The sequence below is a fragment of the Salvelinus alpinus genome, chromosome 24, assembly GCF_045679555.1.
Source record: "Salvelinus alpinus chromosome 24, SLU_Salpinus.1, whole genome shotgun sequence".
Classification (NCBI taxonomy): Eukaryota; Metazoa; Chordata; class Actinopteri; order Salmoniformes; family Salmonidae; genus Salvelinus; species Salvelinus alpinus.
The window spans coordinates 2,826,899-2,852,542 of NC_092109.1; the positions used below are offsets into that span (position 1 = coordinate 2,826,899).

Consider the following 25,644-nt stretch of genomic DNA (forward strand, 5'->3'; position numbering starts at 1 on the left):
TATGATGTGTGTAAAATTATTTGGGGGTATTTTGTTACTAATGTAGCCTACATTTTCCGGTTTGGATGATTGTGTAATGCTGTCGCTACTTCTGTGAATGTCTGAACATTGCATCCAAACATAAACTGGTCACACAGGACATAACTTTGTAAGGACTGTGTTTGTGCAAAATATTTCTGTGAAAAAACAGTGTGGCCAGCTCAAACACTGACGTTTGCGTCAATCGAAACTGAACGTTCTAAATAAGCGTTTTAATCACACTTGTTTGAGCGTACGCTGCAGGGACCACTGTAGAATGATCACACCCATTTGTTGGTACGTGTGAACAGATTAAAAGGTGTGTTGGTGCTAGTAAAGAAGCCTGCTGCTATGGAAATCAAGCCAGCATGTTTCTCCACTGAAACAATGAAAACTCCTGTAGCTTCTACAGTATGTGACCCATCTGAAACAGAGCTGTGTTTCACACCTTCAGTTAACTGTACACCATGGGTCGAGGGGTGGGGGAGATTATTCCTGTTGATTGAGAAAGGTCCAATTACTCGGGTTCAACATTATACATATACACGCATGGAAAAATACAAACACACGCACAAGCACATGCACACGCACACACACAAACCTTCAGCCTTTGAACCAGAATAAGGAACCAGATACACTGCAACAACAAAAAAAATTAAGTGACACTGTCAAACTATTGTGATATACTCAAAATTATTGTAAACAGGGTCATATTGTACTATCCACCCCTATTTCAGATGCTTTATGCATCCACATATGTCTTTTATGCTACTGTGTCAAATAAAACTTTAAAGGCGGCAATCTGCAGTTCAAACAACAAAGCATTACCCCGCCACTGTCTTGATAAACAGTTACGGTATGGGGCAGGAGAAATGTAAACACTCTCAAATTCATAGACAGAGCTAAATCAAATTTATAGACAGAGCATTGGATGCAAGGTACAGTTCTCATCAGGCGTGAAAATTTGAGGCTGGTCTTAGCCAAAGCCCAGGCCCAGTCCGACATTACCGAAATGCAATGATTTTCATTTCACATTGTAATTTAAATCAAATCTATTTTTATTTGTCACATGCATCGTAAACAATAGGTGTAGACTAACAGTGAAATGCTTACTTATGGGCACTTCCCAGCAATGCAAAGAAACATTTTTGTTGTTGAAAAAAAAGTAAAATAAATTGATGAGCAGGGGTACGAGGCAATTGAGGTACATACACTACATATACAAAAGTATGTGGACAGTCCTTCAAATTAGTGGATTCGGCTATTTCAGCCACACTCGTTCCTGACAGGTATATAAAATTGAGGCAGTTTGGAACTTGGTAGTGAGTGTTGCAGCCATGAAATCTCCATAGACAAACATTGGCAGTAGAACGGCCTTACTTAAGAGCTCCGTGACTTTCAAAGTGGCAACCGTCATAGGATGCCAACTTTCCAACAAGTCAGTTCGTCAAATTTATGCTCTGCTAGAACTGCCCTGGTCAACTGTAAGTGCTGTTATTATGAAGTGGAAACGTCTAGGTGCAACAATGGCTCAGCCACAAAGTGGTTAGGGCACACATCTCACAGAACGTGATCGCCGTGTGCTGAAGCGCGTAGTAGGTAAAAATCGTCTTTCCTCGTTTCCAACACCCACTACCAAGTTCCAAACTGCCTCTGGAAGCAACGTCAGCACAATAACTGTCCGTCTGGAGCTTCATGAAATGGGTTTCCATGGCCGAGCAGCAGCACACAAGCCTAAGATCACCATGCGCAAAATGCCAAGCATCGGCTGGATTGTTGTAAAGCTCGCCGCTATTGGACTCTGGAGCAGTGGAAAAGCGTTCTCTAGAGTGATGAATCACGCTTCACCAAATCAAATCAAATGTTATTTGTCACATTTTTTTTTTTTTTTTACCAGGTAAGTTGACTGAGAACACGTTCTCATTTGCAGCAACGACCTGGGGAATAGTTACAGGGGAGAGGAGGGGGATGAATGAGCCAATTGTAAACTGGGGATTATTAGGTGACCGTGATGGTTGAGGGCCAGATTGGGAATTTAGCCAGGACACCGGGGTTAACACCCCTACTCTTACGATAAGTGCCATGGGATCTTTAATGACCTCAGAGAGTCAGGACACCCGTTTAACGTCCCATCCGAAAGACGGCACCCTACACAGAGCAGTGTCCCCAATCACTGCCCTGGGGCATTGGGATCTTTGTTTAGACCAGAGGAAAGAGTGCCTCCTACTGGCCCTCCAACACCACTTCCAGCAGCACCTGGTCTCCCATCCAGGGACTGACCAGGACCAACCCTGCTTAGCTTCAGAAGCAAGCCAGCAGTGGTATGCAGGGTGGTATGCCGAATACAACAGGTGTAGACCTTACAGTGAAATGCTTACTTACAAGCCCTTAACCAACAATGCAGTTTTAAGAAAAACAAGTGTTGAGTAAAAAATAGATAAGTAAAATCGCTGCAGCATTCAAGATGATTCTGTGCTTCCAACTTTGTGGCAACAGTTTTGGGAATGCCCTTTCCTGTGTCAGCATGACAATGCCCCCGTGCACATAGCAAAGTCCATACAGATATGGTTTGTCGAGATCGGTGTGGAAGAACTTGACTGGCCTGCACAGAGTCCTGACCTCAACCCAATTGAACATCTTTGGGATGAATTGGAACGCAGACTGCAAGCCATGCCTAATCGCCTGACCTCAATAATGATCTTGTGTCTGAATGGAAGCAAGTCCCTGCAGAAATGTTTCAACATCTAGTGGAAAGCCTTCGCAGAAGAGTGGAGGCTGTTATAGCAGCAAAGGGGGAACCAGCTCCACATTAATGCCAATGATTTTGAAATGAGATGTTCGACGAGCAGGTATCCACATACTTTTGCTCATGTAGTGTATGCCCATTTATCAGTCATGCGTCCATACATGTATTGTGAATGGGTGGTCCCAGGATTCAAATGCAATATCCTGGTGTTGCAAGTGTCATGCTCTATCAACTGAGCTACAGAGGACCATTGTGGTTACTCACCAGCAGTAGTCTATAAGGTGCTGAGGCAGGTCGGGAATGTAAACGTGTTGCCAATACATGGGGTACATCATGGCCGCCGACCCATGAACACACGCCGTTAACTGTGAGAGTAAAAAACAGGACAATCACCCACAACACCACATAACATAATAAGGCATATAACTATTTTTCACAGTTTAATTTTGAAACATACACTACCGTTCAAAAGTATGGCTATAGCCATATTCCTGAAATGTTAACGATATTCTCATATGTATTTTTTCTCCGATAAGAAAATGCAAGAAATAGTGACTCTGTCAATATAATGTACACTACCGTTCAAAAGTTTGAGGTCACTTAGAAATGTCCTTGTTTTTGAAAGAAAATAACATAGTATGTCCATTAAAATAACATCAAATTGATCAGAAATACAGTGTACAGATCAAATACAGATCAGAAATACATTGTTAATGTTGTAAATTACTATTGCAGCTGGAAACGGCAGATGTTTTATGGAATATCTACATAGGCATACAGAGGCCCATTATCAGCAACCATCACTCCTGTGTTCCAATGGCACGTTATGTTAGCTAATCCCAAGGTTATCATTTTAAAAGGCTAATTGATCATTAGAAAACACTTTTGCAATTATGTTAGCACAGCTGACAACTGTTGTTCTGATTAAAGAAGCAATAAAACTGGCCTTATTTAGACTAGTTGAGCATCTGGAGCGTCAGCATTTGTGGGTTCGATTACAGGCTCAAAATGGCCAGAAACAAAGACCTTTCTTCTGAAACTCGTCTACTCTTGTTCTGAGAAATGAAGGCTATTCCATGCAAAAAAAATCCAAGAAACTGAAGATCTAGGTCAACGCTGCGTACTACTCCCTTCACAGGACAGAGCAAACTGTCCCTAACCAGAATAGAAAGAGGAGTGGGAGGCCCCGGTGCACAACTGATCAAGAGGACAAGTACATTAGAGTGTCTAGTTTGAGAAACAGACACCTCACAAGTCCTCAACTGTCAACTTCATTAAATAGTACCAGCAAAACACCAGTCTCAACGTCAACAGTGAAGAGGCGACTCCGGGATGCTGGCCTTCGAGGCATATTCATAAGATGGTAATGATTATTCCCGAAAGTGTAATAGTTCTCTCTGCTCTTGCCTCTATGATGCATTCGCTCACACCTGAGACATATTTTGATGGATGATCAAATGGAAAACTACATAAGGACCACATGAAAGACCATGTGTGTACAGCATGCCTGTGCCTGTTTGCATGTGTGGTTGGTTTTACAAGACCAGTGTTGTAGTGTGGGGTAGCTTTTTATTATTCAAGCATTCATACGAGATGGCACACTAAAACACTCTATTAATTAACTTCTTGTCCACCCAAAATGACAGTAACCATCTACTCCGGAAACCAAATCCGACAGTCACGAGCACGCATGCACACACGGGTTGAAGTCCAAGAGGAAATTGGCCATTACTCATGGCATCAAAGCTACCCCAGAAATAAAAAAAAATGACACCACCGGAAATTAGACCAGCAACTTCATTTACAGTAAGAAGAGAAAAAAATGATAAATTCCCTACTCCTTTTCCCCTTGACAGTTCCTATCACTGACGCTTAATACGAGCGTGACAAATCCCACTCCCTTTTGTGTGTCAGGTAGGAGGAATGTAGTGCCAGCCTACGGGACTGCTCAAATTCAGATGGCGCAGTCAAACGCTGGCAGATGTGTCAATAATAGTGACGTGGCGCTGCCCGACAAACAACAGAACAGCCTTTCTCCAGAATAACAGTGTTTGTCTCAGACATGTGACATGGGTGATTTTCTATATTAAGAGCTGTCAAAAAGGCATGTGATCATAAAACATGCTCCTTTCTCTCACCCCCCATAGACAATCAAACTGGCCAGCTTGGTTGAGATTCTGAAAATGTTGCTCTGATGTAAGACGGGGGAAGGGAAACGTTATGACAACTCGTCATAGGTAATGGGGGGGTGGCGAGAAAGGGACCTTGAGGAATGCTCAATATTTTTCACTTAGATTAATCATATATCTTTTTATAGGGGAGGTGGAGGACATGTGTGGTTTCTCTGTTTTGCTAAAACATTAGAGGAATCTTCTGCTTTTCTCCCACGGCTCTGGTCAAAAGTAGTGCACTATACAGAGTGCACTACATAGGTATGTCCATTATTTCCATTCCTCAATAACCACTGATATGGAAAAGGAATAGTGTGTTCTCCCCATATTCTTCAAATAACATGGCCACATTTTGATGGAAGGCAAAGTTAGTTTTATACCACACATTCTAACATGTCGCCATCTTTGCTACTACATGTTCAGGTGTAGTATCTAAAGAATAGCATTTTCTCATTGGGATTGTGAGCTCTATTGAGCATCCAAACTACAGTATGTGTAAAAAACAGCACTTAGACTGGGCTTCGGTAATCAGACATTAGTAACTTTAAGGGTGCCGAGAGGGTGGGAGGGGCTTAATTGTGTAGCGTGGATATCACATAACGGAAGACTTAGGAATGCCTCAGGACTCCATGTTAGGACCGTTACTAGAACCATAATGGAAGACTTTGCTTCGTATGGTACAGTACAACAAAGGAGGGCTCCTTTAACGTAGGTGTAAAGAGATATTTTTAGCAGATAACAAGTTCTTTACACTGTCCTCTCTAGAAAAAGGTGTGAAGAGGGTTACCGGTGGAGGTTAGAAAGAAAAAAGGAACAGAAAATGTAAAGGGTGGTAAAAGATTCTGCAGCTGCAGGGGAACACACCCAGCTTCCCCACACACATCAACAATATCTTAACACATTTCTGCTGGATAAAAATAAATCAATAAATAATTAAGGTTGGGTGTACAACCATTTATGCAACAGTACAGAGCCAATCCTGTAAAAAAAAAGGACACTTTCATTAATAAGCGGATATGCATGGGGAGATGGAGTGAGAAAGGAGGAAGAGGAGGGGGGGGAATGAAGAGTCTACAGTACTTACGGTGCTTAGTTTGCTACAGCAGATGAGGATTCGAACGCTCATAACGCATACTAGCGTACCGATGGAGCATGTCGTTAACATCTACAGCTACAAAATATTCTGTTAGGTTTCTCTGCAAAAAAAAAGGCGAAAAAAACAACAAAAACAAAACAAGGTAGAGGTTAGTCGTGAAGGCAAGGGAGGACCAATGACTGTGCATGAATAGTACAAGGCATCAACATCAATTAAATAGCTTTTATTGGTATAACATAAGTATAACAGGTGAAGAGTGTAACAGGAAGACACAAACTTTTCATTGCGATCATCAGAGTGTAATACAACTAAATACAATAGTGTAAAAAACACACATTTATGCTCTTTATATCTGGGGATGCTTGAAACAAATATGTAGGCATTCCACCAGAGGTTTAAGTGAAAAAAGCTGAGGCAGGGGTGTGTGTATGTGTGAGCCTATATGTCTGTCTGTCATTCTCCAATCCTCCACAACCATTACTTCTGAAGACTACAGCCTCCTCCTCCGACACCTCCCTCTGCTTACTGGGGTTCAAATGTTGCCTGACGACCCATACTGCACACAATTTAATTATGTTGCTCTATCTATCGCTACATACATTCAGCTTGAGACTGCCGTCATCAAAGTGAGGGGCGTTGTACAAAATGAGTCATCAGTGATTGGATTGTCTCTAACCAAGCAGAGTATCAAAGCAAATGACAATTTCTGAAACACCCACGTGTGTTCAGGCTCTGGCCTAATCAATCGCTTTATTGGACCAATCAGAACGGTTTGAATGTGTTCGCATTTGAGAAGTCAGCGGGGAGGTGATTATATGCAGACTTATCGTAGAGAAGAAACATTAGTGTGGGTGTGGAGTTTTGCCAGAGTCATGTGGATGGGTAACCAGGCAAGTTCAAAGGCACTGCACTGACGGCTCCCTTCTTGTCTCTGTCACGTCTCCATCACGCCCTGGATATCAAAAGTAGAGAGACAAGCTAACATGTAAGCTCTCCCTTTACCGCGTTCTGCCTGTCCCATTAAAAGCCCACCAGAGATGGGGAGAAGGGTAGCTGGGGAGGGCCTCACAGCCTTAGAGGTCTAGCGAGGGCTTTCTGATTTGCCCCAACGGCAAACTAACTATCCAAGGATGCCAGGGGCATTCGAGGAAATCAAATGAGTGATTCAAGAGTGGAGTAACATTGGTGTGGTTTGTTCTGGTTTTGATCTACAATGATAACTCCTTGGGGGTAAATCTGGGAGTTGTCTCACATCAAATCAGATGAGATTGAGTAATGTATTTTGGTATATCGTCAACGATCTCAAATGGATATTGTCAGTGGTGCCGATTATGCTGTGAATGTACACCAGAAACTGCAGGGTGCAGGCCGAAGATACTCACACTTTCAGGTATGCTGGGAAGTTCCCTTGTGTCAGGCACAGCGAAGTAAGAATGCTAAGAGGGACAAAGAAATATGGCGGGTCAAAGGTCAAATTGAAGAGATGAAGGTATTTTAAGCCATCACAGTTCATTGCAAAAGACATACGCTAATAGGATTAACACATCTGTTCAGTCTGGCATTCCCCTCAGTTTAGCCCACCCTTACTCAGCCCTATCCAAAGATAAGTAGCTTTTATTCATTCTATTGTCTTATTCTTGTTTTATACCCTTTGTTTTTTTTTTAAAGGCAATTCAAGTCCCATGTATTATTAATAATACTGTATAGGCATTCCATACACTGAAAAAGCTAGCATACTGCCTTTTTCGTTTTCCTGTTTCAATATATGTTCTTCTGTTTGATGCCTAATGAACAATACGCCGTTCTCAACAATGGTAACAGCTCAGGGAAGATGACAGACAGGGAAGAGAAGGCGAGGTGGTGCCTTGAGACTCAACGTATGATAATAAACCTAGCTCCTTTTTCTGGAAGTAGGGGAAGAGTTGAGAGTGAAGGTGATGCACTCATTACTTCCTCTATATCCCTCCCCTTGGAGGCGGTCTGTTTTTTTGGGTGTAACTCTGACTCGCTTTATCTCCAGTGAAACGCTTGAAGTACGGGTCTTAACACGGAGCCCTGAGGCATTCCTCAAAATCTTTTAAAAGGAACGGCCTGCGTTGTACCTCATCGTGCAGCACAGCTGAGGGATAAGCCTTTGAGGGTGGGGGCAATGGTGCACCTCTCTCCCACTCCGCAGGGGTGGCAGCCTTGGTGCGCCCCCCATTGAACCCGCAACTGACCCGAAAACAGTCGGCAAGAACAGCAGCCTATCTCGAAGCATCCTCAATGAAGGATAAGGCTGTACCTCGCTGACCCAAGTGCTATGGCCATGAGATGGGATACATTGATATATTCTGCTAAATCCAACAAACATACTGTAGGCATATGTATTGTGTATTAAATGTAGATCTCTAATGGGGGTTTTACATAACAGGTACAAGAAGGGCATTGCACCAAGGGAGCCATTGTTTTTTAAGCAGCGCTTCTGGGACATCACCACAGCACTCAAAGTTCAAATAACTTGAACTTTCAACCACTGCCCACCAAGTCGGACGCTACGGCTTTTGGCATCTTGATGTATCAAGGGCCCTGAAGTGTTGGAACCAGTTCAGGGAACAGAACCGAAAAATAATCAAATCAAATGTTATTGCTCAAATGCACCAAATACAACAGGTGTAGACTTTACAGTGAAATGCTTATGAGTCCATTCTCAACAGTCAGAGTTAAAAAGATAAATAATTGCTAAATAAAACAAGGAAATGGTAACACAATACAACAATAATGAGGAGTACCAGTACCGAGTCAATGAGCAGGGGTGAGAGGTAGTTGAGGTAATTGAGGTAATACAGTATTTGCATTTGGTGAGACTTGTTGATCCGGTACTGTTTGCCGTGTAGTAGCAGAATTTTAGGGCCTTCCTCTGACACCGCCTGGTATAGAGGTCCTGGATGACAGGGAGTTTGGCCCAAGTGATGTACTGGGCCGTACGCACGACCCTCTATAGCGCCTTGCGGTCGGATGCCAAGCAGTTGCTTTACCAAGCGGTGATGCAGCCAGTCAAGATGCTCTCAATGGTGCAGCTGTATAACGTTTTGAGGATCTGAAGGTCCATGCCAAATCTTTTCAGCCTTCTGAGGGGGAATGGGCGTCGTCGTGCCCTCTTCACCACTGTGTTGGTGTGTTTGGAACCTGATACCCTGGTTTCTCCGATAAAAGTTATGAGTTTACGCTGCCGGGACATAGAGGTAATTTGTGGTTTAGTACGGTAGTGCGTCACCACTTCATTGCTCCAGACCAGCGCAAGGGGGAGTTAGAGCACTGATTATGCTTTTGGGTCCTACTGTGTCTCTAACTGACAATGAATGGGCGACATAAACCTAAATAGAAACTGATAATTGTGCCAACTTCAGTATTACTTACTAAAACTGTTGTTACACTGTTTTTATTATTTTAATTTCTTAGGATTATTTTGCTCTCTCACTGTAGTACTGTAGGCCACCCCGACCGGTCATGTTATATAGCGCCTAAGTGGCGCAACAGTCTAAGACACTGCATAGCAGTGCAAGCTGTGTTGCTACAGATGCTGATTCTATACCCGTGGCAGGCTTGATTGGGAGACCCATGAGATGACTGTAGGTTTTAGTTTTTTCTCCCTCTAAAAACAGAAATAATTCTAAATAACAAACTGGTCTTATTTACAAATTAGTAACATTATCTCACTCCATGTTCAAGAATGGCCTTTTTCTCGCTCATTTTACGTTATTTGAAAACAAAATCATCTCTTAAAATATTGTTATTTTTTAAACAAAGCGATTATTATTATTATTATTATTAATTTAGAATTATATACAAGCCCATTGGATATTCTCACAGATATATTATTAACCCTGTTATTAGCAGGACAATATACTGTATATTGGTCATGGCTCCCGAGTGGCGCACAATGGGACTGACTTGCAGTTCTCCAGCTGTATCCACTGAAAGCGTGCAAGGTTCAAGGCACGAGGGCAGGGGGCACCTAGCGCATTGGGAAGGGATGAGGAGGAAGGGGGGGGTGGCTGACTGGCAACACTTTAAGGGGCATTGCGCTAATGATGGCGCTGACTAGTGAAACGTTCCCGCTGTTCTGTTCTTAGTGCCAGTCTGCAGGTTCAAACTAAAACAATGTAACTAATAATGGCATCTTTATGCTTTCATTAATAAAATAAGCTGAGCCTTGACTAGAATACAATATATAAATATGAAGTGGGTAAAACAGTATGTAAATATTATTAAAGAGGAAAATTGGAATATACCCCAGCCCGCGTGATCAAAATAATCTTGAAGCATAGATTCTGATTGGTCAGACCAATGTTGAACAGTCCTCATCACGGGGTACTTCCTGTTTAAGTTTCTACCTATAGGAAAGAAGGAGCGGAATGGATGTGTGATCTGATTTGCCGAAGGGAGGGCCTTGTAGCCGTCCCGGTAGGGGGAGTAGCAATGGTCCACATTCTTGATGAGCAACTAGCGCAGGTGATGTGTTGACAAAACTTTGGTAATGTTTTCCTCAAATTTGCTTTATTAAAATCCCCAGCTACAATAAATGCAGCCTCAGGATATGCGGTTTCCAGTGTCCAGTGTAGTTCCTTGAGAGCCGTCACAGTGTCTGCTTGAGGGGGAATATACACATCCGTGACGATGACCGAAGATAATTCTCTCGGGAGGTAATGCAGGCGGTATTTCATAGTGAGGTATTCCAGATTCGGAGAACAAAAGGATTTGAGTTCCTATACATTACCACAATCACACCGTGAATAGTTAATCATAAAACATCCACATCCACCTTTCATTTTCCTGGAGAGTACTTTATTCCTGTCCGTGCGATGTACGGACAACACCATTGGCTGTATGGACAGGGACAGTACATCTGGAGAGAACCATGGTTCCGTGAATCAGAGTATGTCCAGGGACTGAACATTAACGAGTAATATACTCGTAAGCGGTGGGTGGCATGCATGCCTCCTGAGTCGGACTAAAAGCCCACTCCGTATTCCTCTTCTCCATCGGCGGCATCTAGGAGTAGCCACTGGGATGAGTGGAAATTCCTCTGTGGGTACGGACAAAGGATCGAATTCAGAAAAGTTAAATTTCTGGTCGAAATGCTGGTTAGTGACCGCCGATCTAATATCCCAAATGTATTTGCAGCTGTATGTAATACTGCAAAAAACATTCTGAGAAAAATAATGTAAGAAATACAAAAAATACTGCAAACTTAGCTAAGAGCTGGGAACTGGGCAACCATGTATGTCGGCGGCATCGTGTCCACGCTGACCTGGCCTTTGATTGTGTAGTCAGCGAGGATATTGAGCAACTTGTAGAACACCTCAAACCAAGGCAGATAGCTGTAAGAAAAGAAACACATAGTTGAGAATTTCAGTTAAACAATATGCACTGCTGTGTCTAATGCATTATGAATGAATGTATAATGCATTCCATCACCATTCCATCCACACACATCCTTATATTGGTTATCTTGTACATTACCCTGTTACCAATATGTCCAGGGCACCCGTAAATGTTTTTGTACCCCATCCCATGGAAAGGAATGTAAATAATAGGGGAAGTAGCTGTCATCAAGGCAGTTATATCTGAGAGCGAGAGAAAAGGGGGGACTGGACACAGTGAGCAGTGGTGTGTCATCTCCAGTGGTTCCTCTACATGGTTTGGTTCTCACTCACCAAGTAATTTATCTGACAGCAGCTGTGCTTGTGTGTGTGTGTGGCCAGCAATGAGCATTCAGGGGGTATTCTTTAGGAGGTGGGCTCGTCAAGAATACAGAACAGGAGCTGTGTTCTCTCTCTTCTCCTCTGGCCCTGAGGGTGACCAGGTGAAAGAGGGAGAGAAGAGAGAGAGGGGAAAGAGATAAGAGAGGTACAGGGGCTAGAGAGGAGTAAGTGCAAGGGGTAAAAGGAAGAGAGGGGAGAAGGGTGAGAGAGAAGAAGGTGAAAGGGGAGGGAGGTAGCCAAAGGTGAATGAAAAAGCAGAGGAGTGCATGAGGAAGGCAAATGACAAAAATGTGGGGAAAAACAAGAGACAAACATAAAAAGATGGGAGAGTGGGTATTGAGCGAGACAAAGAGGAGGATAAATATGTCTGATAGGACCCAGCAACCATCTCTTTCCCTCTATTTCTCTCTCTCTCTGCCACACGTCTTGGTCCTGCGAGCAAAGTCGTTGAAGTCCTCAGCGCTATTTATAATATCTTGACAAGACACACACCAGCGGCTGACGCTTGTTGCTTCGCTGAATGAGACCAGGATGGGTTTGGAGGCGTGCTGAAATGCCACAGTTCCCTCATTACGGAGACAGGTTTAACGGGCGAGCAGCTGGCAAGGCTAATTTGCCTGGGCCCATTTTTATTTACATTCGGAGACTGTCGAGGTGGCTGATTGTGGGGATACACCACCTCGTCGCATTTAATTGCGACTGCCAGTCAGCCTTGAATGTGCCCGACAAGAGGGGTTCTCTTGCTCATTACCGTAGCGGACATTGGCACTAGCTTCACCAACCCACCCTTCCCCATCACCACCCATTCCCCTCGCTTGAGATCCCACGGCTGACACCAACTGTCTCCTTGACGAGCCTTTCCTATGACCGTTCCACGCTTAACCACTTTGTGCTTAATCCTCCTTCGGCCTTCATCCAGGTATTATTCAAGGATCATATGCCTCTATTCAAATTCTATGCAAAAAAAAGTGTGGCTTCGGTTTTTATCGATACCGAAAACAATGGTGAATAAATTAGTTTTGCCCATCTATCGATGCAAATTCTCACATCTAAAGTTTCAGGTTGGTTCAAAACCAGACACTCTTGCTCTTTCCATGCTCTGCCAGTATTGATATACTTTCATACCTGTCTTGGCACAGATTACCAGTAATGTGTTGACTTGACCACTAAAATCTAGATAAACCCTGGAGAACATTAAGTGCATCCCTGGTATCAGGGGTTAATGGCATGAAAGCAACCAATCAGAAAAGCCTCTAAATTAATTAGACCAAGCAGATTGTCGGTTCACCCACATAAAAAAAAACGAATAGCAAATCTGAGATAGCAATAAGACCTTATCAGCTACACTATTACCATAAACAAAAACAGGCTGGCTTTACTGGAAAATGCACTAGGGAATGAACCAGCAAAAAAAAATGAAATGACCCTGCAGGTGTCTATTGCATTCCTATGTAGGTATAACCAAACGGGTATCAAGTGTGTGTGACTCAACACTAGATGTCCTTCGAGCTAAAGCCAAGGCATTAGCTCTGGGGGGGGGGGGATCAGAGCTCAAGCCGAAAAGTCGGAACTCAAAGTATCCCCAGCTACACTTTTCCTGTTGTGTTCTTTCCCTCCCTCCCTCCCTCCCTCCCTCCCTCCCTCCCTCCCTCCCTCCCTCCCTCCCAGGGAGGCCCGGCTGGGCCTAGGCGATCCTGTTACAACACTGACAGCGTTCTCTATTGACGCTGTCTGTCCCAGGGGGGTGAGAGAGCACTGGCGAGGGGGGACTAAGAGATGAGGCTGCTGCTGGGCGACCTGCTTCAGATTGAGCACACCTTGACTGTGTCACTCAGCGGTAGCGAGAAGCCACCATGCACCTCGGGGAGCGGCGTGGGCAGGGAGGTGTGTGTGTATGGTGGTTGTGAGGATGTGTGTGAGGGTGTGTGTGTGTACATCTCTGTCCATGCGCATTTGTCTGTGTCTAGGGAAAAGGCCTGGCTCAAACTTCTCATGGCAAGCTGAAGCCACATAGAATACGAATCAGTTTTTCCCCAGGGACTTTAACTCTGGTTATAGACCAGCTTCTGAATCTGTTTATAGCAGTGTGGGAGAAGTGTTCTTTTTTTTCATGTACAAAGCTGCAAGGTGCTCTGGTTGGGTCTATGTAAAAAAAAAAAAATGATACGCTAAAATATGCAATGCATTTTTTTTAGCGCGAGAAAAAGAGGAGGATTTTAGTATGGAGGGTACGAGGTTAGTATGTGACCTGCATGCGCAACGGCAGCCGATTCTGTTCTGGGTGCAGAGTCTATGTACCAGGAGCCGCTCGCGGGTCCTTTAGTATTCTGCATTTCATTAGCCTAGATGAACGCTAAACATCCTCGACTCTGCAAGGGGGATCAGTGTTGAGAGCTAGGATTATTCCAAGCTGCGCATCCCACGAACTTGTCCTCTCCATTTCTTCCCCTCCACAGCTACTGCCTCCTAATGAGGCCTGGCCTCATTTCTCATGAATGTAGTGGAGAACATCAACAATGGCCCATGATAGAAAAGGGCTATGATAGGTATGGCCAATGATAGCTGGAAAACAAAGAGTATTTAAATATAATTAGTTGATTTGAGTAGGGACAGACGCAGTAACATTGACATTGCAATTTACAACAGTAAGATGCATTGCACCAGAACATGTTAGCTTGTGCAAAAATAATGAAATAACACATTTACATAAATATTCAGAACCTTTACTCAGTACTTTGTTAAAGGCACCTTTGGCAGCAATTAAAGCCTAGAGTCTTCTTGGGTATGACGCTACAAGCCTGGCACACCTATATTTGGGGAGTTTCTCCCATTCTTCTCTGCAGATTCTCTCAAGATCTGTCGGGTTGGATGGGGAGCGTCGCTGCACAGCTGTTTTCAGATCTTTCCAGAGAAGTTTGATCGGGTTCAAGTTCGGGCTCTGGCTGGGCCACTCAAGGACATTCAGAGACTTGTCCCAAAGTCACTCCTGCGTTGTCTTGGCTGTGTGCTGTTGGTTACAGATTGCTTTAAAAAAAAGTAGGGGCGTGGATCAGAAAACCAGTCAGTATTTAGTGTGCCTCATGCAGCACAACACATCTCCTGGAATGTTGTCTCACTTCTCTTCAATGGCTGTGAGAAGTTGCTGGATGGATACTGGCGGGAACTGGAACACGCTTGTGTGAACGTCGACCCAGAGCTTCCCAATCATTCTCAATGGGTGACATGTCTGGTGAGTATGCATGCCACGGAATAACTGTTTTTCTTTTCTTCAGATTCCAGGAATTGGGTACAGATCCTTGCGACAAGGGGCCGTGCATTATCATGCTGAAACAGGAGGTGATGGCGGCGAATGAATGGCACAACAATGGGCCTCAGGATCTCGTCACGGTATTTCGGTGCATTGAAATTGCCATTGATAAAATGCAATTGTGTTCATTGCTCGTAGCTTATGCCTGCCCATACCATAACCCCACCGCCACCATGGGGCACTCTGTTCACAACGTTGACATCAGCAAACCACTCGCCCACACGACGCCATACATGCTGCTGTCTGCCATCTGCCCGGTACAGTTGAAACTGGGATTTATCCATGAAGAGCACACTTCTCCAGCATGCCAGTGGCCATCGAAAGTGAGCATTTGCCCACTGAAGTCGGTTATGACGCCGAACTGCAGTCAGGTCAAGGCCCGGGAGTGGTTGACAAGCACGCAGATGAGCTTGCATGAGACGGGTTCTGACAGTTTGTACAGAAAATCTTTGGTTGTGCAAACCCACAGTTTCATCAGTTATCCGGGTGGCTCGTCTCAGACGATCCTGCAGGTGAAGAAGCCGGGTGTGGAGGTCCTGGGATGGCGTTGTTACACTTGGTCTGCAGTTGTGAGTCTGGTTGGACATACTGCCAAATTCTCTAAAATGACGTCCCCCGCACAAGGTGCACCTGTGTAATGATCATGCAGTTTAATCAGCTTCTTAATATGCCACACCTGTCAGGTGGATGGATTATCTTGGCAAAGGAGAAATTCGCACTAACAGGGATGTAAACAAATTTGTGCACCAAAATTTAGAGAAATAAGCTTTTTGTGTGTAGGGAACATTTCTGGGATCTTTGATTTCAGCTCATGAAACATGGAACAAACACTTTACATGTTGCATTTATATTTTTGTTCAGTATACATAAACATACATACATTTATTTCCATACATGCACACATACATAAACAAACAAACAAAAATCTGCCATTATGTGTGTTCAGAAACCCTGTTAAGAGGTCTATAACTGATCACGTTTGCCGCAATTTGAGCCAGGCTTTTACTGTAAACAGAAAAGGTTGACTGGGCAAGTGCTGTCCTGTACATCGTAACTCTACAGTTACCAATATTCAATGTACAGCATGAGTTATCAAGCCATTCTACAATTGAAACCATATGTTGTGTCAACACATCAGTAGTGACATCAAACGTTCAGCCTGCTGCAGAGACCCTAAAGATGCTCTAGTCTAGAGTGCCTGGTTAAATTGTGCTTTGGGGCATTTTTTTTAACTTTCTCCATGGTTAATGTAGAAAGAAATAGATGTAATTGTTGAAAAAATGTGTGCATGTGCTACATTTACTATCATCACATATTACAATATTGAATTACTTTAACATATTTAATTATGTTATATTACACACATTTCCCTATGGTGGACAGAACGTGTTACTACATTACACAGACTAATGTTTTCACCACACAACAATTACATCCTTTTTAGCTCAGATTGGTGATGTTAGTATTACAGTTTATAGTCATCACAATATCACAAAATCAATTGCTTAAAACAGATCAATATCTTGGTTTAGTACCAGTGTTTTTGTGATAAGCACCTCCGATAATTAATGGATTTGAGGGTTAAGCTGTAATTCAAAAGAAAGCCAACCCCTGTCGCTATTTAGAAACTGATGTGAAGTGGTGATTCGTTGAAATTATCCAAAAAAGTGTTGTTTCCTTTTCTGTATTGGCCATCTACTGAAATAATTTTCTCACAGAGATATAAATTGATAAATGGCTCCGACAGGTTGTTATCTATCGACAGAATCAATCATGTAGTATACCCAAGTTCAATGAAGTGTGAGTGTTAGGAGAGCGTCAACGGTACATGTCGCCGCGGTTATTGTCCCAGTTCCATTGATTTCAATACAATATCGATGTGTGATTATTTTGCGCACGCTATTGATTACAGTAGAACAAGCTAATCAATTCCAGTCTCAAGTGACTGCTTGGTAAATATTAGTGTGTGTGCAGTTTAGAAGGTACTAATTTAGCAAATACGAGTAACTTTTACGTATTGGTCTTCAAAATACCACAAATTATTTCAGCATATTGATAATGAATTTGGACATCTAAAACCTGTGTTTTGACACGGCCATAAATCAAAAAGCCATGACAACAATAAGCACCAATAGTATCATTTCAATGTATGTTTTAGGAACATAAAAATTGAACTTATAACATAATTTTTCTACAGAATTCTACATTATTATGTAAAACCTACTGAATGAGCCCAAAAACATGCAATGATTTATTGATTTCCATGATATTAGTGAAATCGTGAAAATATGTTTGTCATGGCTAACATCAGTAAACGCAAGACATGTTTTTTCTGCCGCAAAAACTACAGCGTTGTCAGCATTGATCTGAATACTAGCGTCCTGGACATACATCAGTATAAACATATGGACCTAGAACCAATCCTTGTGGGATGCCACTTCTGCTTTTCTAGGTTACAGACCTGATGTTATTGATCACTACACTTTGTTCCCTGTTCTTGAGATATGATTCAAACCATCTTAGTGCTTTGTTAGAAAAATTTTACCTAGACATTTTGAGACCAAGATGCTGTGATTAACAGTGTCAGAAGTGTTGCTTAAATCTTGAAAAATAACGGCAAGCAAATTAACTTGGATAAATGAACGTTTAAAACAATCTATCAGAAAATAGTTTGCTGTTTCTATTCAGTGTTTACATTTAAAGACAAATTGCTGTGAATACAGGAATTGATTCTCCTCCAAGTAGGCCATTAATTGCTCTGCAACAACTTTCTCCAATACTTGTGATAGAACTGGAAGAATGGTAATCGGACTATAGTTACATGCCTGGTCGATTTCATCCGATTTAAAAATGGGCGTTACCAGTGCCCCCTCTGGAAACTGTGTAGTTCTTATTGACAGATTTATGATAAGAGTAAGAGGTTTGAGGTTTGACCAGCATGTCACCTTATTAATTAAAAAATACTGTCTAGGCCTCCCGAGTGGCGCAGCGGTCTAAGGTACTGCATTGCAGTGTAGATGAATCACTACAGGCTGGGGTTCGATCCCAAGCTGTGTCACAGCCGGCCGTGACCGGGAGTCCCATATGGTGACACACAATTAGCCTAGCGTCGTCCGGGTTAGGGGAGGGTTTTGAGATTTCATTGACTCATTGCACTATAGTGACTCCATGTGGCGGGCTTAGCACCTGCAAGCTGTCGTCAGTTGAACGGTGTTTCGTCCGACACATTTAAAAAAAATAATAATAAGGGGTGGATCAGCTTTAATATTGTGGACAGATTGTTGCTTTCATCAATGTAATTGTCTGCATCATTTTCAATCCCCCATATATTTTGAGGGGATAAATATATATATCCATATACATACACACATATACACATATATACATACACATACCTATATAGATATACATACTTTTTTTAGAACATACCTTTATTATTCCCTGCAAACCCTACCACCCTTCCCCCAATTTGAGTAAACTAATAAACAATAACACTCAGGCTTCTACCTTCAGTTTATACATCTTACACACATTTTACAGACACAATCTATTTTACAATAGTTATTTTGTTTGTTTTTAGTCCTTCTTCTATTTCTGATGTCCATCCAGTTTGATTTCTATTTGTAACTGTGCTATTTCACAAAATTTCTGAACCTATATACATTTAACAGAGCCGGTATGTTTTACATTGGATATCTTGTTATTAGCCTCAGCTCCATCAACCCCTCCCATCTGATTTCTATTTGCCATATATTTTTCAACTGTGCTGTGATGCTTCACAAAACTACTGAACCTTTCTATTCTCATAGCTTCTACAGATTGTAAATTAAAAATACTTTTTTGGGCTAAATTAATTATTATATTATTGATTGATTGACTATCGCCGATAGTGGACAACCTTGTTTTACTCCTCTAGATAGTTTAAAACTTTATGAGATGTTGCCATTATTTAATATTTTACACCTAGGGTTACTATACATAACTTTAACCCATTTTATAAGAGATTCCCCAAAATTGAAATATTGTAGGCATTTAAATATGAACTCCAGTCGTACTTTATTAAAAGCCTTTTCAAAATTAGCTATGAAAACCAGGCCTGGTGTCCCCGATATTTCATAGTATTCTATTGTTTCCAATACTTGTCTTATATTATCTCCAATGTATCGTCCATGTAAAAAACCTGTCTGATTAGGATGAATAATATCTGACAATATTTAATTCTATGCGCCAAGCATTTTGCTAGGATTTTTGCATTACAACACTGAAGTGTAAGAGGTCTCCAATTTTTTTAATGGACTGGATTTTTATATGTACCACTTGGGTCCTGTTTCAGTAATAATGATATCAGACCTTCTTGTTGCGTGTCTGATAATCTACCATTTATATAGGAGTGGTTAAAACATGCTAACAATGGTCCTCTGAGTATATCAAAAAAAGTGTTGTATATGTCCACTGGTATGCCATCCAGCCCTGGAGTTTTCCCAGCCTTAAAGGCATTAATTGCATCAAGAAGTTCCTCCTCTATAATTTGGCCTTCACATGAGTCTTCCTGTACAGATGTTAATTATACATTATTATTAGGAAAAAAATCCATACAATTAGCTTCAGTTAGTGGAGATGGAGGAGCCTGAAACGAAAACATATTCTTAAAGTACTTTCCTTCCTCTTTCAAAATATCTTTAGGTGAATCATACGTGACTCCATCATTTGTAACAAGTTTCCAAAATTTTTTGGTAGCATTTCTACATTGAAGCTTGAAAAAGAATTTGGTGAATTTTCCCCTATATTCCATCCAGTTCGCTTTATTTTTATAATATATTACACTGGATCTTTCTTGAATAAGTTCATCCATTTATTTTTGTTTTTCCTCTAACTTATTCTGTGCCTCTATGGTACAGTTTCTAATGCTATCTATCTGTACTGTTAGTCCTTCTATTTCCTTTGTTAATATGGACTCCTTTGATCTAAATTGATTTTGTTTTATAGATGACTACTGAATTGCATGGCCTCTAAAGGCACATTTAAAAGTGTTCCATACAATATGTGGATCTGCTGTACCTATGTTATGTCTGAAAATGTCAGTTACAAATTCTTCTGTCCTAGTTCTAAACAATTTATCATCTTGTAGGCTTTGATTAAATTTCCAATATCCTCTCCCATGTGGAAATTCTGTAAGAGTAATATATGCCAATTATGTGATGATCCGACCGCATTCTGTCCCCTATCAACACTTTTTAAACTTTTGGTGCCAGAGAGAATGGCACAAGAAAGTAGTCAAGACGACCAGCTTGATTAAGCCTCCGCCATGTATATCTCACTAGGTCAGGGTATTTAAGTCTCCATATATCCACTACTTCCAATATATCCATGACATTCATGATTTCCTTAAGTGCCTGAGGGTGATAGTTTGTAGTGTGATTTCCTTTCCGGTCCATAGAGGTATTTTAGACCGTATTAAAATCTCCCACCATAATAATACAGTCTAGTGTTGCTTGTAGAGTTGATACATTCTTATATATATATTTTCAAAGAAGCTTGGATCATCATTATTTGGACAGTATAGGTTAATAAGCCATATATGTTTATTGTCCAATAACATATTTAAAAGAATCCATCTACCTTGATGATCTGTTTGGACAATTTGCACATTTGGATCAAAATTACTGTTAATTAAAACCATCACCCCTTTTGAATTTCTTTGCCCATGGGAGAAATATATTTCACCCCCCCCAGTCCTTTTTCCACAAAACTTCATCTAAAATTGTTGAATGAATTTCCTGTAAACAATAGATATTATATTCCTTCTCTTTTAGCCAGGTAAATACTGATCGTCTTTTCTTATTATCTGCTAAGCCATTACAATTATAACTGGCTATACTTATTTCACCACTTACCATAATGAGACACAACTTTCAATTCTATTTATCAAAATATATGTTTGTAAACGTACCATTAAAAACTAACATGATGATTGAGAGTCTATATAGCTGTACCATGATATTTGCATTGCTACTAAGTTAACCTCCAATTGGTCCCCACTATTCCACCCGCTAAAAGCCCTCCTCATCCCAATGCCCGGGTAGACCACCCCTGACCCCCCATATCCCATAGCCCTGAAAAGACTGGGATCCATCCTTCGAATAGAGCACACAGTGCCATTTACAGAACAGAAGTAAATCAACCACCAAATGCATTTCCATCGCCCTCACCTCGATTTGTATTATGTATCTAGCCATCAATATATATATATATATATATATATATATTTAAAAAATATATATCCTGTTTCTTATTTTGCATAATTAGCTATTCATATTTGTAGTAATGTAGGCAATTTATGCAAAAGATTTTACCTCTCACCATTACCAAAATTACATTATTGCAAGCAAGTATTATATTAGCAAACAATTATTGTGAATCATCCTATATCGGCCCTAACATCTTTAACTCCTTCGCAACAGTTGTGGGATACGCACATACACCCACACACTCATACACACTCAACCCCTTCCCCCCACAGAACCATAGGCTCACATTCTCAACAGTTGCACCATCCCAGAGCCCAACTCAAGAAAGGTCTTGATTTATGAATGCATATACAGTTGCAGCTGTATGAGAAGGCCTGCAAGACTGTGCAAAAAAAATGGGCAGAAATGGAGAGATTTTATTAACCTAGATGATGGAGGTTAGATATACCCCCTTCCCCTGAAACACCCACAACATGGTCCCCCTGTATTGACCATATTCCCAAGCATCTCCATGCAGTCAGACTTTTCATTTTGTGCCACCAGGGCCACAAGAATATACCCCTCTCTGAATGTCCGAGTGTGACCCCCTCCCCATAGGTTACTGCAGCTAGTGTTGCCAGCACTGCCACTGCCAGGGTGGGGGCACCCCACCGGAATCCCCACCGGCTAGGTACAAGGTCGTCAAGGTTCTCATTAGCAGCTTTGAGAATTTCCTTGTATAGTATGCTCTCCCTTTAGGGGGCTTTGGCTTTGCAGGACCAACCCTGCCAAGCAGGCTCAGAATCTTGAGGGGGCAGTGCTGCTCTAGGTCTCTGACCGCATTTTGGCTGCATACAGGCCGCTTACAGCAGGCCCATAAAAGAGTTAGGGACTTCTTAGTACCTGGTGGGTGTCTAGGGTATAGGGTTGTGGACCGTTCCATCAATATAGGATCATAAATAAATCGTCCGACACATTGGTGCGGCTGGCTTCCGGGCTAAGCGAGCAGCTGATAAGAAGCAGCGCGGCTTGGCGGGTCAAGCCGTTCGGGAGTTGCAGCGATGAGACAAGATCATAACTACAAATTGGATATTACGAAATTGGGGAGAAAACGGGAGTAAAATGTTTAAAAAAAATAAAAAATAAAAAGAAGACTATCTTTTGAATAGGTGGTTTTGAAGTTTAATTATTTTAAGGATTTCTGCATGACCTACAATAAGACTTTTCTGTAATTTCAACAGTAAATCACTCTAGAATGCACAGTAAAATACCATAAATGTGTTTAACAGCATTAATGCTGTCGAATGCACTGCATTATGGGTAAAATGAAGCTCAGACTATTTTAGAAAATATCTTCTTGAAGTGGAATAATACTTTCAGCAGCTGCTGGGTAGGTACTTTGACATGTTTATTAGTATCTGTATTGCTAGCCAATGTTGAATTGTACGTTGCATATTTTCTTAGCTAACCTAGCTCAAGTTCAACCTATCTCAAGTTGACAAGCCATTCCGGTCTGCTTTCTAGCAGTTTAAAAGATATGACCAATATATTACCAATACATTTTGTTTATCTTCGGATTGACGGGCCACATTTTACAAATACCGTACCAGTAAACCATGTCGTGGGCCGTACTCGCGAGCCACTAAATCCGATGCGAATGACCAGCGCACCGGTGTTGTATCGCGCTGCCTGCCGACCTAATGTGCAGTGGATAGCTGTAGCCTATCACAGTATTACCGGCGGTAGCTTGTAACGTGACAAAAATGTTTCCCTCCTATGATTAGATTTCAAGTAGGATACAACCTACAAAATAAATAACAAATATTGGTTTCCATCTAGATGTCACCGTAATATAGTCTACTAGTCAATGGAGAGAGCATGAACGGCAACAACACTGGGACACAGTTTCCTCCTCAACCCTGTATGATTCGGTTCACTCGGCTCTCAGCTGCGCGACGTCTTATATCGTCATTTTGCTGGCCAGGAGTGTCCGTATATCCTCTCCCTCCTCTTAAATGTAAACAATTATTGTTCCATATAATGTTACAGTATTAGTAAACCTGTTCACCTTACCAGTAGTATGCAAACATTTGGTGGTACAGAAAGAAAGGAAAATATGGCCTAATAACTGGGGAAAAAGTTCTCTCTGAATAAGCTTTGTTGTACAATTAAAAGGTCAAATACACTGCATTTAAAACGGTAAGAAATAATACGAATTAGCCCATGTGCTAGTGAGTCGCCAGCTAGTATTTATATTTCAAGTTTAGCCAAATTGGAACTAGGTATAATTTCACAAGCTATGAATTCAGCTAACACGGCAAAACAGTGTAATTGTTATGAACACACCCTTCTGTCCGTCTCCACCTGTTTGAACAGCATGCTAGCCTGTCCACCTTGTTCAGATGTTGAAATCAAGTGGTCAACCTTATTTCTCAGAATGACAATGAGTTGTCAATTACTTATATAACTGTTTAATGCTTATTGCACTTTATAAAACACAATCATCCAAACAGCTAGTATAAAAATCTTTATTTGACTAAAATGCTGCTAGCGATACGTGGTACCATAATGCGCATGCGACAAACCTGAGCATTCATTTTCCAGCATGAATGCTCATCGTGAAACATCCATTTTAGTAGTGTCTGCTCTGGAGTTGAAACAAACAGGGTATGGTTCGAAAGGTTACCTTCTCCTCTATTACAGTAAAATAATGTTTCCATGTGTTTCGGTGTCCATATGACCCATTCTGTTGTACCAAACCGCGAGTTGAAACCGTTTGTCAGAGAGGAAGAAGTGATCTCTCATCTTTGTTATTGTGAGTGGTAGGGAGAGGGGCTTGGGAGAAAGAGGCGAAGCAAGAGGTTTCACTCTCTGCAAAATTTGTCCAAAATAAACCCAATGCGTTTCTATGTGCTTATTTTTAACCTAAGATTGTCGCCAGCCTTCCCAATTTTGGAACAATGACTCCCATTGTTAGGGCGGAGACATGAGCATCTCCTCATTATATACAGATCTCTGGTGTAATTGGGAAGGAGCCCAGCATAGAAAGAGCGAACAAGACGAGATCAAAAATACCATGATATTAAGCTAACGTCAATGTTCATAAAATGAAAGATACAAAAAAACTTGATTCTGTAATACAGGCATTTGGAATATAGCGCAAAAACATATATTTTAATTAATCTAATTAATTATATATATTGCCCAGCCCTAGTTTGAAGTATCTGACAGTTGCATTTGTATTTGTTCAATTATGACTCAATTGATTTTATAAACTATATTGGATATACAGTGGCTTGCGAAAATATTCATCCCCCTTGGGATTTTTCCTATTTTGTTGCCTTACAACCTGGAATTAAAATCGATTTTTGGGGGGTATGTAATCATTTGATTTACACAACATGCCTACCACTTTGAAGATGCAAAATATTTTTCTTGTGAAACAAACAAACTGAAAACTTGACCGTGCATAACTATTCACCCTCCCAAAGTCAATACTTTGTAGAGCCACCTTTTGCAGAAATTACAGCTGCAAGTCTCTTGGGGCTTGGCACATCTAACCACTGGGATTTTTGCCCATTCTTCAAGGCAAAACTGCTCCAACTCCTTCAAGTTGGATGGGTTCCGCTGGTGTCCAGCAATCTTTAAGTCATACCACAGATTCTCAATTGGATAGAGGTCTGGGCTTTGACTAGGCCATTCCAATACATTTAAATGTTTCCCCTTAAACCACTCGAGTGTTGCTTTAGCAGTATGCTTAGGGTCATTGTCCTGCTGGAAGGTGAACCTCCGTCCCAGTCTCAAATCTCTGGAAGACTGAAACAGGTTTCCCTCAAGAATTTCCATGTATTTAGCACCATCCATCATTCCTTAAATTCTGACCAGTTTCCCAGTCCCTGTAGATGAAAAACATGGGATGGTATTATCGGGGTGATGAGAGGTGTTGGGTTTGCGCCAGACATAGCGTTTTCCTTGATGGCCAAAAAGCAAAATTTTAGTCTCATCTGACCAGAGTACCTTCTTCCATATGTTTGGGGAGTCTCCCACATGCCTTTTGGCGAACACCAAACGTGTTTGCTTATTTTTTTCTTTTAGCAATGGCTTTATTCTGGACACTCTTCCGTAAAACAAGGCTCTGTGGAGTGTACAGCTTAAAGTGGTCCTATGGACAGATACTCCAATCTCCGCTGTGGAGCTTTGCAGCTCCTTCAGGGTATTCTTAGGTCTCTTTGTTGCCTCTCTAATTAATGCCCTCCTTGCCTGGTCTGTGAGTTTTGGTGGGCGGCCCTCTCTTGGCAGGTTTATTATGGTGCCATATTCTTTCAAATTTTT

At 41.6% G+C, this 25,644-nt stretch overlaps 1 protein-coding gene and 1 long non-coding RNA gene across 2 annotated transcripts in view; both read right to left on the reverse strand.

Annotated features, from left to right (window-relative positions):
- Positions 1-2,397, reverse strand: part of LOC139552008 (DENN domain-containing protein 1A-like) — a 39,562-nt gene extending 37,165 nt beyond the window's left edge. The window contains exon 1 of the mRNA XM_071363344.1: positions 467-2,397. The gene's annotated coding sequence lies outside the window, so the exon portion shown is untranslated. The remainder of the gene's footprint in view (positions 1-466) is intronic.
- Positions 2,398-2,857: 460 nt separating this feature from the next.
- The window catches only part of LOC139552011 (uncharacterized), a 76,423-nt gene continuing 53,636 nt past the window's right edge, over positions 2,858-25,644 (reverse strand). The window contains exons 3-5 of the long non-coding RNA XR_011670365.1: positions 7,414-11,394; positions 6,020-6,131; positions 2,858-3,129 (exon numbers count right to left, since the gene is read on the reverse strand). This is a non-coding gene — a long non-coding RNA (uncharacterized lncRNA). The remainder of the gene's footprint in view (positions 3,130-6,019; positions 6,132-7,413; positions 11,395-25,644) is intronic.